General features: G+C 49.1%; 1 pseudogene; it reads left to right on the top strand.

The window, feature by feature from the left end:
* The first annotated feature begins 4,882 nt into the window (after positions 1 to 4,882).
* LOC105524479 lies at positions 4,883 to 6,295 on the top strand (annotated as a pseudogene).
* Positions 6,296 to 6,511: the final 216 nt, after the last annotated feature.

The raw sequence follows: 6,511 nt of genomic DNA, 5'->3' as shown, positions 1-6,511 counted from the left end.
GTCTTCTCTTTGCTTTCTCTTAGTGTGGACAACGATGCTGGCTGAACTTAGAGGGGTTTGGAGACAACGAATCTCTGGTTAAGCAAGGTCACAAATAAGGGTTGTTACAATTGAGGAAAGAGAGGCTATCAGTTTTGGCTAAACCCAAAACAGCAGCGGTCTCATGTAAAAGAAGACTAAAGGCAGGTAGTCTACGCCCATGCTTCAAGGACCAAAGCTGCTTCTCTCCTGCTGTTCCACCAACCCTCAACATGAGGCTTCCACCTCATTGCTTCAAGATGGCTGCATGGGCTCCAGCCATTATGTCTGGATTTTAGCCAGCAGGAAAGAGGGTGGAGAGAAGAAGGGCATGCCCCTCCCTTTAAGGTTGCTTCTTAAAAGTCTCACACAGTTCCACCTGCATCCTGTCAGCCAGAAATTAGTTGTATGACCCACCTAGTTGCAAGGGAGGCTAGAAAATGTGGTCTTTATTCTGGGCAGCTACGTGCCCAGCTACACACCAGGGGCTCTGTTGTGAAGCAACAAGGGGAGAACAGATACTGGGGGGTCGCTGTCATAAGGAATTAGCCAAAGGTACGAACGCATGAAGGAGCCTGGGCACTGTTATTTGAATGGGCACACTTTCTCTGCTTGTCTAGAAAAGGAAGGTGCACCTGTGTTAGCAGAAGGCAAAGACCTGCAATGCTCACCTGGTGCCAACCAGTACAGGAAAACAGCTCCCCTACGGCACCAACCAGCCTCCTGTCTGGCTCGATAGGTTTGCAATTATGTCTTTATTAAGGAAGAGCCAAATTCTGATGTCTATTCTCACTTTTTCTTCCATAGATCATTTATAAATCCTATTCTCAGTGATGTCATTCCAGACCAGAACCCACTGGAAGCCTCCAGGTGCTGCAGCGAGGAGGAGCTGGAACCCTTCTCCTCCAGGTGCCGGCTCATGCTGCTGTAGTTCTTCTCTGTAGAGAACGTGGACCATCCAGGGAATCACCTGCAGCTGACAGAGGAAACCCTGAAGCCCACCAGGCCTGTAGAGACTGGGGAAACACCAGTGCCTGAGGATAGTGGCTCAACTGCCAGAGAACATGGGGCTGAGGTGAAGCCTGGATGACTCTTCTGCCACTGAGCAAAGCTGCTTGCCCCACTCACAACAGTGTCTTAACATCTGCTGAGTTCCCAGGTCCTCTTAGCAGCAGGCAGAGGCATGCAGAGCCCAGACCCCAAAGACACTCTGATCTGGTTTAAATCTGACTGTGCTACTCTTCACCCAGGGGACCTAGGTAGGTTACATCGTCTTTTTGTGCCTCCGTTTCCTCATCTACAGAATAGGGGTATTCTAGTTTCCTGTGATTGCTGTAACAAATTTACAACCTTTATAACAAATTACCACAAATTTGGTGGCTTCAAACGACAGAAATTTATTCTGTCACAAACCTGGAGACCAAAAGTCTAAAGTCTCTATCACTGGACTGAAATAAAGGTGCAGGTGGGGCTGGGCTCGTTGGCTCACGCCTGTAATCCCAGCACTTTGGGAGGCCCAGGAGGGTGGATCATGAGATTAGGAGTTTGAGACCAGCCTGGCCAATATGGTGAAACCCCGTCTCTACTAAAAATACAAAATTAGCCAGGTGTGATAGCACATGCCTGTAATCCCAGCTACTCGGGAGGCTGAGGCAGGAGAATCATTTGAACCTGGGAGGCGGAGGTTGCAGTGAGCTGAGATGGTGCTTCCACATTCCAGCCTGGGCAACAAAAGTGAAACTCCCTCTCAAAAAAAAAAAAAAAAAAAAGTACATGTGGGGCCGCTCTCCCTCCAGAGTCGCTAAGGGGAGAATCCTTGCCTTGCCTGGCCCAGCTTCCAGCTGAGCCAGCATTCCTTGGCTTAGGTTGCAGCCCTCCAGTCTCTGCCTCCACGGTCACATTGCATTCTCCTCTTCTGTGCATCCATAATGCCCCACATTTCTCTTATAAGGACACTCTTGATGGCATAAGACCCACCTGGATAACTCAGGGTAACACCCCCACCTCAAGATTTTTAAATTAATCACACTTGCAAAGATCCTTTTTCCATATAAGGTTACATTTGACAGGTTCTAGGAATTTGGATCTGATCTCTTTGGAGACAGTTACTTAAGTCTACTCCAACAGTTAATAATAGTACCAACTTCAAAGGGTTGTGGGCAGGCTCAAATGAGCCAGTGTACATAAAAAGCTGTGCATGGAGTCAGGTCCATTGAAATCACTGTGGAAGTGTTGGATTTTATTATCGCCTTTTATTTATCTCTATTTATCTATTTGTTTTTATTTATTTATTTATTTATTTATTTATTTATTTATTTATTTATTTATTTATTTTTGAGACAGAGTAATGCTCTGTTGCCCAAGCTGGAGTGCAGTGGTGTGATCTCAGCTCACGGCAACCTCTGCCTCCTGGGTTCAAATGATTCTCCTGCCTCAGCCTCCTAAGTAGCTGGGATTACGGGTGCCCACCACCACGCCCGTCTAATTTTTGTATTTTTAGTAGAGACGGGGTTTCACCACGTTGGCCAGGCTGGCCTCAAACTCCTGACCTCAGGTGATCTGCCCACCTCAGCCTCCCAAAGTGCTGGGATTACAGGTATGAGCCACCATGCTGGGCATTATTATCTCCTTTAAAAGGTAAATGGTACAGAAAGGATAGAGGCAGGGAACTCGAGTCTGCAGATAGCTGGTGCAGAGACCTTTCCACTAATTCTTCAGTCTTGCTACAAAACCTACTTCTGCACTCCAGCTTCCCACTGAAAAGACCTCAGAATCAACCTGACTGTCAACTCTTGCAAATCAGCACTCCCAAAATGCTCAGGCGTCCTTTCAAAATGCCTGCCCTTTGGCTGTGCTTTCATTCCATCTCCATTCTCCCTCTCCACGTTTTCACCTTGGTCTGCATTGATATTTATTTCTTCCCCACAAAGAAAACTAGATCTAGTCATAGCCAATAGAGACAGTGTTGTGAGAAAGTAATTACAAGACCTGAAAGATGTATATGTTTTCCTGAACTTTGGAAATGCAGGGGGATGACAGAGGAAGAGTGTATATGTGTGTTGTATATAAGTATATGTGTTTTGATAAATATAATTTTCTGAAATATCAGAATAGGCTAGATTAAATAGACTAGATTAAGTTACTTATCCAAGCTTATACAATTTCAAATTGACCTCCAAATTTCAATGACTCATTACAGTAGTTTTTTCTTATTCATGCCCCTGCCAATGTGGGTTGTGGGTAGAGAAGTCCTCTGCTCCGTATGGTCACTCAGGAGTCCAGGCTGATGGAGCACTGCTAGTCACTGTGGGAAAGAGACAATGCCCTTTATCCAAGAGCACACAGCACGTTGTCACTGTATTCACAGCACATTGTCCACGCCTAACTGCAAGGGGGCTAGGAAGTCCGGGAGGGCACGTGGCTATCTGGTGAGCCAGAAATATCTCTGCTACAGTGACGTAGAGAATTGAAATGTATTCCTTTTCTGTCCTAGAATAGCTTCACAGGGGAAAAAGGGTCTGAGCCATAGGAATTCAGAGCTACAGAAATATGAATGAACTGCTTCCATTCATATTTATGTCCATTCATTAAGTGTAAAGGATATTATCAAACTTGCATTGCCTTTTATGTTTCTACTGTAAGTTCTTCCACCTATATTCTGACAGATTTTTAAAAATCAAGAAGATACCTTTTCTCCTTAATTTTTCCTGAAACAACAGGCAGACTTTATCCTAATTAGGACAAGCAATATGTGAAAGCTAAAGTTTCCTCCTTTGCCACGCTCTGGGGGTGGGGGTAGAGATCGTCCGCACTTGTTCACCAGTGTGTCACTCCCACCCTCCCCTGCTCTCCTCAGCCAGCCTCCCCACAGCTGTCCATTAGCGTGTATTCAGTCCTGGCTGAAATCTGATAACTGGGTTTGCAATTCATTTTTTGAATGGAAGTTACAGAAAGCACTAAACCTGAAACTTAGAAGTAAAAGAGACTTTTTTTTGTATGCCACCACGAACTGCTTGAAATCATGTCCCCAGATCCTCTTTTCCCTCCAATTTGCAGAGTCCCAGTTAAAGCATTGCTCCTCTGAGCACGGAGGACTTGGTAAAAGGACTCTCAGAGGCAGTGGAGAGAGTTCTGCTCTGCATCTAATTTAGGCCAAAGGAGTAAAGTGTCTGTGACCTTGACACTGGGGATGGGGTGTGGAGTTATTTCCCAGGACACCTGATTCCCTATAAACCCCAATCATACTTTCCACTGAATAAATGATAGCACAACCCTCATGCGGGGCCCTGCAAGACATTTTGATGTTTGGGCTAGAAATTGCTGAATTTAGAATGGCGGGTTTCCAGATCTGTGATTCTAAAAGAGAAAAGAGTCAAAAAAAAAAAAAAAGGGAGCTTCTCAGAAATAAAATTCCAAGCAGAGAAACATGAATGAGTCGGGGCTCGAGCAGGGCGTGCTGCCCGGAGCTGCCTAGGTTGCGCTGCCGGCCACGTCCACGCGCCGGGCAGCGGGCTCCTTCCTACCGTTCTAGGGCCGCCGGGCCGCCGCGGGCCTGCTGAGCCCTAATTCGTCTGTTACCAGAGTGGAGGGTCTGCCTTCATCTCACATGTGCCACAAAGGATGGCATGGCCCTGGAGTGCCCCACCACGTGGCTTTCATCCCCTGCGAAGCCAGACCTCGCCCAGTGACACAGTGCCAAGCCCTCAACTCTCCAAGGAGGAAGATGGCCCAGGCTGGGGGGGGATGCCCTTAGCAGTGGCCTCTGATCCCTTGGCCAAGCAGGAGAGAACCATTAGCAGCCTGAGGAGCTGGCTGGCTGGGAGCCTCAGGGATCGCACAACTTTGCTCCCAGCTCACGTGCAAGATGTGGACAGCTCTTGTGGTCATTTGGATTTTCTCCTTGTCCTTATCGGAAAGTCATGCGGCATCCAACGATCCACGCAACTTTGTCCCTAACAAAATGTGGAATGGATTAGTCAAGAGGAATGCATCTGTGGAAACAGTTGATAATAAAACGTCTGAGCAATAAAACGTCTGCCTAACCACTGCAGCGACTTCTCCTGTCACGTTGACCAAAAGGACTTCGGCAGCCCACCTCAACTCTACAGAAGTCACAACAGAGGACATAAGCAGGACAGACTTGAGTGAACCAGCAGCTTCAGGAGGTGCAGTTGATGGTGCGGCCTCCAATGCTCCCACGACTGCGGCCTCCAGTACGGCTGCAACCTCCAGTGCTCCCACGACTGAGGCCTCCAGTACGACTGCGGCCTCCAGTGCTCCCACGACTGCAGCCTCCAGCACTCCTGCGACACTCGTACCTGCCATGCCCGTATCCACATCCGCTACCGCCACTGGGCATTCATCTCTCAGCACAGCCCTGGCACAAGTGCCAAATAGCAGCACGGTGCCAAGAACAGCAACCCTGGCCACGCTGGCCACACATGCTCAGACTGTGGCCACCACAGCAAACACGGGCAGCCCCATGAGCACTCAGCCAAGTCCTTCCAAGCACATGCCCAGTGACACTACGACAAGCCCTGCAGCCCCTATGCGTCCCCAAGCGCAAGGTCCCACTAGCCATGTGTCAGTGGACCAGCCTGTGGTTAACACAACCCCAGAGCCCATCCCCAACCTCACAGTGGTGACCACCACCAAGGCACAAGCCGAGGAGCCAACTGCCAGCCCAGTGCCAGTGCCTCCCACCAGCCGAATCCCTGAGGTGGAGGCCACGTCCCCCACGACACAGCCAAGCCCCACGCCATACACCCAGAGAGCCGCTGGGCCAGGCACACCCCAGGCACCAGAGCAGGTAGCAACTGAAGCCAAACCAGGTACTGATTCCACTGGGGCAACACCCAGGAGCTCACGGGGCCCTAAGATGCTAGCCACAGACTCGTGCCAGCCCAGCACCCAAGGCCAGTACCTGGTAGTCACCACCGAGCCCCTCACCCAGGCCGTGGTGGACAAAACTATCCTCCTGGTGGTGCTGGTACTCGGGGTGACCCTTTTCATCACAGTCTTGGTTTTGTTTGCCCTGCAGGCCTATGAGAGCTACAAGAAGAAGGACTACACCCAGGTGGGCTACTTAATCAATGGGATGTATGCGGCCTCGGAAATGTGAGGGGCTGGGCCCCTCCTTGTCCTTTCGTTTTGCCTTTGAGACCAAACCAAGTACTTCCAAATTCTTTTGGTGCAATTTAGGAGATATGCCAGATGCTTAAACACATTGAATTGCTGTCAGGTTAATTCCATGATCACTAAAGAGTTGCTGCTTTTTCCAAAAAAAAAGAAATATGAATGAGTCTATTGTTGGGGAAAGGGCACCTTTGGAAGCCGACGTGCGTCCTGCTGGTTCTGCCCTGTGGTCTCTCTTTCTTGGATCAGGCCTGCTTCCTCCCGGTGTTCCGCAGGCCTGGAGTGAGGTCCTCTTCCCGTCCTCATCAGACCTACACCCGCCATGCTTTTGGTTTTTCTCTTCTCCAAATCCCTGGCT

This window comes from Colobus angolensis, unplaced genomic scaffold, assembly GCF_000951035.1.
Source record: "Colobus angolensis palliatus isolate OR3802 unplaced genomic scaffold, Cang.pa_1.0 Scaffold5, whole genome shotgun sequence".
NCBI lineage: Eukaryota > Metazoa > Chordata > Mammalia > Primates > Cercopithecidae > Colobus > Colobus angolensis.
Note: the sequence above shows the minus strand (reverse complement) of the source record. Positions and strands in the feature narration are given on the sequence as shown.